The following is a 10,506-nucleotide window of genomic DNA, read 5'->3' as shown; positions in this document are numbered from 1 at the left end:
CACATCACCACAGCAAATTCAGAATTGTGAATCAGATAATAACAGGTAGCAAGAACGGCGCATTTATCAGGTCTAAATCCACTAACCACATCCTAGCTTCCTAACCACCTAAAATCCACTACGATCATGCATCTCTAACTATCCTAATTTTGAAAAAAAAATCAAAAAACTAACTAACTATTAATGGGAAACAGGATTCAGTGTTTGGCAGAACCTGGTACGCAGAGGAATAAACGTATGGATCAGAGAGATGGTGGGAGTGTGGTGGTGGTGTTGGTGACGCGGCAGCGATGGGTGGCGGCACGGCGGCGGTTCAGGGTGGCGGGGCAGTGGGGACCGTGTGGTTGGTGTGGGTTTAAGGGAAGAAAGAGAAGAGGTGAGGAGAGGAGGGTTGGGGCGTGGAGGCCGGTGGTTGGTTGGAGGTCTGGGAGGTGGTGGCGACGCTAGGCGGCTCGGTGACGGGGCGGCGGCAGTGGTTGTCATAGAGGAGAAGCAGGGAAAGAAGAAGAAGGGGAGGGAGGAGAAGAGGAGGGTTGGTCCGGCGAGGGCAGCGTGGCAGGGGTGATCGGCGACGGTGGGGCTAGTTGGTGGTGGCTGAGGGTGGCGCGGTAGTAGGGAAGAGGGAGAGTACAGAGGGGAGAAGGGGGGTGGGTTTTGGGACGCGAAGGGGTAGGGTTTCGCGTGGGTTGGGGGATAGTGTATTTGAATCTACGCGAACGCGTGGAGCACGCGATCGCGTGATTGGGGTGAAAATGGCTCTGACGCGAACACGTCAGTGACGCGATCGCGTGAGTTAGGTAAAATGTAAGTGACGCGTACGCGTGAAGCACGCGAACGCGTTGCTTAGAATTTTGATAAACGCACAGTTCCAGCGTCGTTTTGGCACAACTTTCTGTTTCCAATAGATTCCTTAAAATCCATGCGATGCGTACGCGTTGCTCACGCTTTCGCGTGGGGTGTGTGTAGTTTAAGTGATGCGTTCGCGTCAGGGATGCGAACGCGTGGGCCAATTTGTGCTAAACGAACACCAGCCGCACGATTTCAGCACAACTTTCTGGGCGTGCGATTTTTTTTTGTTTTTTTATGCATGATGCAAAATGCAGTGCTAATGTGGATGCAATGAATAATTCTAGGTTCAATGAAAACAGAATAAAATAAAACTTAAAAACAAACAAAATGAAACAAAATTAAAATCGAAAAAGGAACGATCATACCATGGTCGGTTGTCTCCCACTTAGCACTTTTAGTTAAAGTCCTGAGGTTGGACATTTGATGAGCTTCCTGTTATGGTGGGTTGTGCTTGAATTCGTCCAAAAATCTCCACCACTATTTAGAATGCCAACAGCCTCCGGGGTCCCAACTAGGCATGAAAAGCCCTTGAGCAAATTCAAACAGGTTCTCAGGTTCCCGGGGTGTTGAATGTCAGAATAGATTCCAGGATTCCAAACCTTGCTTTTATATCCGCCTTTGACTCGATTTATACTTTTCCAGCCGGGCAGTTTGAAAGTTGTATTCTCACCAAGATGACCAAACATTTTCCGAGACCCATTCAATTGAACTCGAAACCAATCCTTACACTTCAAATTGAAGCATGGAACCTTATTGAATCTTGCATACCAGCTCTGAGCATGAACCATTTTCCTTTTACTCTTAAAGCCGTAAAGAGCTCTAAGCTGGCCATCTGTTTCAAGCAAACCATATTCAAGTGGAAAAGTAAAGAAAAAGGCTAAGGATTTTACCCACTTGAATTTTGTATTGGGTGGTAATGGCCTTGGGATATGTGTTTCCCATGGTTTTGCAAGCTCTACTCCCTTGTGTTCTTCTGTGAATTCCTCCACTTCATTGCAAACTTCTTCAATTTCAACCACATCTTGATCTAAGTCTTCGATATCTTCCTCGTCACTCAAGTCATAAGTTGAAGGTTGCGAAAAATCTACCTCCGCATCATCTTCGTATTCACTTGGGGAAGATTCTTCTATCTCAAAAAATTCACTTGCGTATGCAAGTTTATCACTAGGGGGACTTGACTCATGATCATCATCATCAAGGAATCTCACTTGTTGAGTTGTTCCGTCCAATTCTTCATAAGATACGTGCTTTGGGGGTTGTGCACTATCCTTCTTAGCATCAAGTGCAAAATTCTTGACGAAATTTTCCTCAATTATGGACTCCCACGGAGGTTCAGCATCTCCTAAGTCTTCAACCAATTCTTCTTCTTCGATAGTTTCAGCTTCCTCTACTTGTTCAAGTACAAAATCATGCTCCATATTGTCCATTGGAGTTTCTAGTATCTCCTTCATGCTGCGTTCTTCATTAGATTGCCCACATGAAGCCGTGGGAGTTCTTTGAGTGTCTGAACATCAGGAAGGTAATCGACTTATCACTTGATTCAATTGGTGAAGGGTAGCATGAAATTTTTTCACTGTTTCCTTGAGACGCTCCCTTGATTCTCGGGGTGAGTGATATGGACATGGTGCATAGGGAAGTGGTGGTTCTTAGGAGTAATTGGGTTGGATTGGGGTGGATAAGGGTTGGGGTCATATGGAGGTGAATGGTGGTAGCTGGCTTGTGAGTATGGTGGTTCCAAGTTGTGTTGAGGAGGTGGTTCATAGGCATATGACGGGGCTTGTCGGTAATTACAAGGAGATCCATGATGTGTGAACTTTTGTTGATATAGAATTTCTCAATTGAATTCTCGTTGCAAGTATTGTTCTAGACCAATAAAGAATCCTCACAAATTTAGGTTGTCACATGTACAAACCCCAAATAAGAATTAACCAGAGTATTTGGACTCCGAGTCGTCTCACGAGAAATTGCAATGAAGTGAATGATTATTGGCTATGAAGGAACAAGGGGGTATGATTGATAAAGGGGTAAGGAAGTAAATGGACAAGAATTTAAATGACAAGAAGAGTAAATTAAGCAAGTAAATAAAGAAAACAAGTAATAAAGAGAGAGACATTCATGGCAAGGATTGAGAATATAGGCTTTCTATCCTAGTCATACAATGATTAATTCATCTTATTTAGTCAACTCCAACAAACGGAAGAAGGTATCATGTCATCTTCACATAGGGAGAATGTCAAACAAGACTAATTAATCATGTCGCAAATATAAACAAGAATTTATCTTATTACGTCATCTCCAACATTGGAAGAAGATATAGGTTATCTTCCATGAGAGAAAGTCTAACAAGACTAGCTAATCTCAATCCAAAAGTCGTAATCAACTTACTAATTAAATTAGCAAAAGATTAGCGTCAATGGAATCAATATTAGCTAACAACTCTAGATCACCAACATGAGTTGGATTTTTATAACTCAAGATTGCCTAATTACTCTTTCCAAGCCAAGAATGCTCAAAATCTACTCTAACATCCTTCTAAGTATTTTATTAAACACTTAGAAGGCATACAAGGAAAGCATAGTAAAAGTGCAAGAAATATAAATCTACCAACTATCAATTTCAAGAAAAGTAAATCACAACTCAAATCAACATCAAAAGAACATCAAACATCAAATCTCATTAAAAGGAAAATCCAAATCCAACAAGTGTTCATCAATCACAAAACAATGCTCAAAAGAGAAATTAACAAGAGAATCAAGAAGAATTGAAGTGTAGAAATGAGAAATTGTAGAAGAAACAAGTTGAAAATAAGGAATTAAACATGGATCTATAACAATCTAACCTAATCCAAACCTAATTCTAGAGAGAAGAGGGAGCTTCTCTCTCTAGAAAACTAACTAAAGGCTCATGTTGGCTAAACTAATTGCTCCCCCTTTGCCCAAGCTTGAATTCTGCATGAAATAGCATTAGAAATGAGTTGGGTTGGGCCCAAAGTGCTTTAGAAATCGCTGGGGGCGATTTCACTTTAGTGGGCCACGAGCAGCATCGGCGCGCACGCGTACATGGCGCATGCGCGCCCCTATACACAAAGCAACATATGGCAAATTTTAAATCATTTTGAAGCCTTGGATGTTAGCTTTCCAACGCAACTGAAACCGCCTCATTTGGACCTCTGTAGCTCAAGTTATGGTCGATTGAGTGCGAAGAGGTCGGGCTTAACAGCTTTACGGTTCCTTCATTTCTTCATGAGTTCTCCCACTTTGCATGCTTTTCTCCTCACTTCTTCCATCCAATACTTGCCCTATAAACCTGAAATCACTCAAGAAATACATCAAGGCATCGAATTGAATTAAAGTGAATTGAATTTAGCTATTTTAAGGCCTAAAAAGCATGTTTTCACATTTAAGCACAAATCAAGGGAGAATTGCAAAACCATGCTATTTCATTGAATAAATGTGGGAAAAGGAGATAAAATCCCCAAATTAAGCACAAGATAAACCACAAAATTGGGGTTTATCAAATTATTTTGATGAGCCGGACTTTTGTGTGGTCAAGAATTCTACTAATAAATTCTCGTTGTAAAGTATAGTCTCTAAACCAAACAATAGTCCTTTCATACAAAAATTTATTTGTCACTAGTACAAACCCCTAAATTTATAAACCGAAGTATTGGAACCTCGGGTCGTTCTCCCTAGGAATTGCAATAAAGTGTTCTTGTTATTGGTTATGAAGTATATTTGGGGTTTTGAGATTTTAGACAAGAAACATAAATGACAAAGAAAATAAACTAACAACTAACAAAGCTCTTGGCAAGGTATGAGAACTAGAAGTCCTATCCTAGTTATCCTCCTCAATTGTGACCACAAATTATCCATTGCTACCACTTAGTTAACCTCTAACCATGGAGGAAAGTCAAGTGGATGAATCAACTTGATTCCACAAGTCCTAGCCAACTCCCAAGGGAAAGAGTAGCTTTAGTGGTATCCAAATTAATTAGCAACTTTTAATTATCAATCAACAAAGGAATTAGATAAATCAAGCGTCACTAGTTACTCTCCCTAGGCCAAGAGGAACAAAATCTATACTAAAACCCAACCAAGTATTTTATCAAACACTTGGAAGGCATAAAAGGGAAGCATAGTAAAATTGCAGGGAATATAAATCTACACTACTCAATTGCAAGGAATTAAACAACAATAAAGCAAATCAATGATAAAAGAACATGAATCATAAATTGCATTGAATTGAAAATAGAAGAACAAAAATGCATCAACATAAAAGTAGAGAATTACAAGAAAGAAATACAAAATTAGAGAGAGGGAGAGTAGAGGAACAAGAAATTGTAAAGAAAAAGTAAATCAAAGCATGAATTAAACCTAGTTCTAAGAAATTCTAATCCCAATTCTAGAGAGAAGAGGGAGCATCTCTCTCTAGAAACTACTCTACATGATGCTAACACTTCAAACAATTGCTCCCCCTTTGCCCAAGCTTGAATTCTGCATGAAATAGCATTAGAAATGAGTTGGGTTGGGCCCAAAGTGCTTCAGAAATCGTTGGGGGCGATTTCACTTTAGTGGGCCACAAGCAGCATCGGTTCGCACGCGTACATGGCGCGTGCGCGCCCCTATACGCGAAGCAACATATAACAAATTTCATATCATTTCGAAGCCTCGGATGTTAGCTTTCTAACGCAACTGGAACCGTCTCATTTGGACCTCTGTAGCTCATGTTATGGTCGATTGAGTGCGAAGAGGTCGGGCTTGACAACTTTACGGTTCCTTTATTTCTTCATGAGTTCTCCCACTTTGCATGCTTTTCTCCTCACTTCTTCTATCCAATACTTGCCCTATGAACCTAAAATCACTCAACAAATACATCAAGGCATTAAATTAAATTAAAGTGAATTGAATTTAGCTATTTTAAGGTCTAAAAAGCATGTTTTCACATTTAAGCACAAATCAAGGGAGAATTGCAAAACAATGCTATTTCATTGAATAAATGTGGGAAAAGGTGATAAAATCCCCCAAATTAAGCACAAGATAAACCACAAAATTGGGGTTTATCAAATCTCCCCACACTTAAACTAAGCATGTCCTCATGCTAAAATCAAGAAAGAAGCAAAGGGACATCAACATTTATTCAATGCAAACTAACTACATGAAACCTATCTATATGCAATCTATCTACATGAATGCATCCACTTAGTCAAAATAAATAAATTCCCAAGAATACATATACAAACACAAGGGCTAAGGCAATAGCAATTACTCAACCCACAATTGAATTGAATTATTAAAAATATTTTACAAACTTGCAAGAAAAGAGATGATCATGGGTGGAAACATGTAATTGAGCAATCGAACCCTCACCGGATGTGTATCCGCTCTAGTCACCCAAGTGTATGGGGTTGATTCACTCAATCCTCCCCTAATCATGTTTTCCAAGATTTGTTTTTCATCTAACAATCAACAATTATTTTATGCATGCATACAAATATCATGAGGACTTCCCATAGGTTGTAATGGGGTTAGGGTCAAGGTAGGATGCATATGGTCAAGTGGGCTTGAGATTTGTATCCTTGATTAACTTAAACTTCCCACCTAACCTATGACAACCTATACAATTCTAAACAAATCTAACTACCCATTCTTCACTTTTTCACACACTCATGCATTCTCTTTTTGTTCACCACCCATATGCATTGACTTTTATTGATCCTTGCTTTGGGGTATTTTGTCCCCTTTTTATTGCAATTCTTTGTCTTTCTTTTTCTATTTTTATTATTTATTTTCATTTTTCTCTTTTTTTTAAAGTCAAAAAAATTTTTTTTTCAAACTAAAATATATACACAAGAACATCAATGCATATGGTTTACACATGATTAATACATGAGTATGTACCCATATCCCAAGATTCTCAACACAAGTACAAAAACACACTTTTATCTCTACCCAATGTTCCCAACTCTCCCAAAATCAAATGATAAACACTCTCACTAGCCTAAGCTAATCAAAGATCCAAATTAAGGGATATTTATTGTTTTTCACTTAGGCTTGTAATGTGCTACAATTAAGAACAAGTGGGTTAAGCATAGGCTCAAAATCGGCTAACAATGGAAGATAAAACGTAGGCTTATTTGGGTAAGTGAGCTATTTGAACAATGGCCTCAATCATATAAATGCATGTATACACAAAATAATGGACATATAGAATTAAACAAATCAAAGATTACAATCATAGGAAGAGAATAATGCACACAAGAATGAAAATAAGTGGTTACATATGATGTAACCACACAATTAGGCTCAAATCTCACATGCTTGTGTTCTTAGCTCAAAAATCATGTTCCTCAAGTGTATAATTTAAGCAAGTTCTAAAAAAAATTTTTCTTTTCAATTAGGGTGCCCTATAGATAAAATCCTTGGAAAATATCATGATTTTGACTAAGCTTAATATATACAAAAGTGTTGGGATTAGAAACTTGTCACCCAAAAATGCCGAGCGGTCGGACGACCTCCCCATATTTAAAAGTTTGCACGGTCCTTGGTGCATCCAAAGATGAACAAGGGGGTACGGCGACTTTCCTAGTTGCTACCTTCAGTTGGTAGGTCAACCGATGCTGCGTGTTCTTCTCCCACTTCCGTTTTTGCTTATGATGATTCATCCTGAACATAGAAAACAGGAGATAATAAGACAGGTAAATGCACAAGCAAGGAAGCATGGATTGTTGAAATGAGGTAAATCACTAGAATTGAGTGAGTGAATTAGTGTGACAATAATGAAAAATAAGTGTGTGGGTCCTAACTTGCATGCGGTTTAGAACTCACACCCTAGTATTTAAAAATCATGTCACAATTATACAAAAGAAAACATGCACTTCACTCATTCTAGTGTGCTTGAGATACTTGAAAAGACTTGTAGGTTAAGTCAACCACACAAGTAGTGAAGAGGCATGAAAGCATTCAAGCAATTAATCAAGCAATTGTGAAATTGGATAATGCATGGACATTGATTGATGTGTAGGTAAACTTAGTGAACAAAATATTATATGAAACTCACACAACAATCAATGACACATATTGAAGTTGTTGCAACACCTAAGTGACATAGAGGTGAAACACATGGATGCTATGGAACTTAGGAAAAGGAAGATAGAAGTGAAAAATCAATCACACAGCAAGCCCGGCCCACAAAGCTTTACAAAGCTCAAAAATATGTCACTATGTAAGCTTTCGATCCAATTTCAAAATTTCAAAAATCTCAATGCTTGAAATAGGTGATGGTTACTTAGAACAAGCATCCAAAAAAAATGTATTGATAATATACAATTTGCCTAACAATGGATGATGAATGCATGGTGGCCAAAACATGAAATTCAAAGAGGTAAGATGCATGAAGGCAATGTAACAAGTACTTGGTATTCAAAAGTGTTAAACATGAAAAATTCCAAACCAAGTAATAAATTGCAACCTCAACAAAGAAATTCAACAATGACAATAACGACAATGATGTTAAACTAACATCCCATTAGTAATAAGCAGCAGTAAATCATAAACAAGATTAGTAATCCAACACTTATAATGGAAAACAAAAATTAAACTAACTAACTAACTAAAAGAAATGGTGTTATATGATGCTTGGTAGTGTTAGATGATGATTGAAGGCTGGAAAGAGAAGAGAAGAAGGAAAGAAATGGAAAGAGGAGAAGAAAAGAAGGTGAGTGAAACAGGGCGATCCACGTGTGGGCGTCATGTGCGTGTAAGCGTGGATTGATGAAAATGGAAGCGACGTGGACGCGTTCAGTGCACGTACGCGTGCATGGCAAAGTAGAGAGTCGAAGCGCATGCACAAGGTACGCGTGCGCATGCCTTTGGGCACAAAGTTGGCACACTTCAGGCACAACTCTCGGGTGAATGTATGGAGGGGTGGAAAAACTCAATCCACGCATACGCGTACATGGCGCGTCCGCGTGGATGGTCGAAAATGCTTGAGGCGCGCATACGCGCCAGGTGCGCGCACGCGCGGGTTGGTGCTCTTTTTTTCAAATTTTTTTTTATGTTTTTTGCACCAAACCAAGCATTCCTAACCTCCAAACAACTACCGAAACATCACAAAACCTTATTTGACCTACTAGACTCCCAATTAAACTCAACTAATCAAACAAAACATGAAATTAAATCTAGATTACCAATATTTACAAAGAGGAAAAGGGAAAGATGTTACCATGGTGGGTTGTCTCCTACCTAGCACTTTTGTTTATTGTCCTTAAGTTGGACTTATGGGGAACTCCTCTCAAGGTGGCTTGTTCTTGAAGCCATCTTGGAACATCCACCAATGCTTGGTTTTCCATTGTGCCTCAAGATTCCTTATTAGTTGCACCAAGTGTTGATGGAGTTCTTCACAAGTTTGGGGCTCCCAAAATTGATCTTCTTCTTGTAATCTGGGGTCCCACACTTTATTTTCACACCCGTCTCGAAGTTGACTCTCATTATTAGCCCATCCGGGTGGTGAACAAGGTGAATTCTCTATAAAGTGACCAACAATCCTTCTAGACCTATCTAGATGAGCACTACTCCAACCTTTATATCTCATGTTTGATGCATCAACCATAATGAGCCTTGATTTGCAACACCAACCACAAAACATCTTTCTTTTACGCTTCATCCCACAAAGCATCCTAAGTTGGCCATCCATTTCAAGCAAACCATATTCAAGTGGGATAATAAAGATAATAGAAATGAGTTTCACCCACTCAAATGAAGGTGTAGATGGCAACCTAGACAAAGGTGATTGCAAGGGTCTTGACAAGGCGTATTCAATTCCCATCCTCTTTTTTCTAAGGACTTCCACCTCTTCACAAGATCTCTTAATTTCAATCCTTTGTTCAACAATTTTATCTAAACCTTTTCCCTTACTGGTACACGAAATTGTGATCTCTGGTAAGGGCTCCAAAAACTTGGTGCTCTAATCTCAATTCATAATTTGTCACAACTTCGATACAACTAACCAGCAAGTGCACTGGGTCGTCCAAGTAATAAACCTTACGTGAGTAAGGGTTGATCCCACGGAGATTGTTGGTATGAAGCAAGCTATGGTCACCTTGTAAATCTCAGTCAGGCGGATATAAAATAGTTATGGAGTTTTCGAAAATAAATAATAAACTAAGGATAGAAACACTTATGTAATTCATTGGTGAGAATTTTAGATAAGCGTGTAGAGATGCTTTCGTTCCTCTGAATCTCTGCTTTCCTGCTGTCTTCATCCAATCAGTCTTACTCCTTTCTATGGCTGGCTTTATGCAAGGGCATCACCGTTGTCAATGGTTACATCCCCTCCTCTTGTGAAAATGGTCCAAATGCTCTGTCACAGCACGGCTAATCATCTGAGGTTCCCGATCATGCTGGAATAGGATTCACCCTCCTTTTGCGTCTGTCACTACGCCCAGCAATCGCGAGTTTGAAGCTCGTCACAGTCATTCAATCCCAGAATCCTACTCGGAATACCACAGACAAGGTTTAGACTTTTCAGATTCTCATGAATGCTGCCATCAATCTAGCTTACACCACGAAGATTCTAATTAAGAGATCCAAGAGATAATCATTCAATCGAAGGTAGAACGGAAGTGGTTGTTAGGCACGCGTTCATAGGGAATGATGATGA

Source organism: Arachis ipaensis, chromosome B1, assembly GCF_059453495.1.
Source record: "Arachis ipaensis isolate K30076 ecotype BB chromosome B1, ASM5945349v1, whole genome shotgun sequence".
Classification (NCBI taxonomy): Eukaryota; Viridiplantae; Streptophyta; class Magnoliopsida; order Fabales; family Fabaceae; genus Arachis; species Arachis ipaensis.
This window is presented reverse-complemented; position numbering follows the sequence as displayed.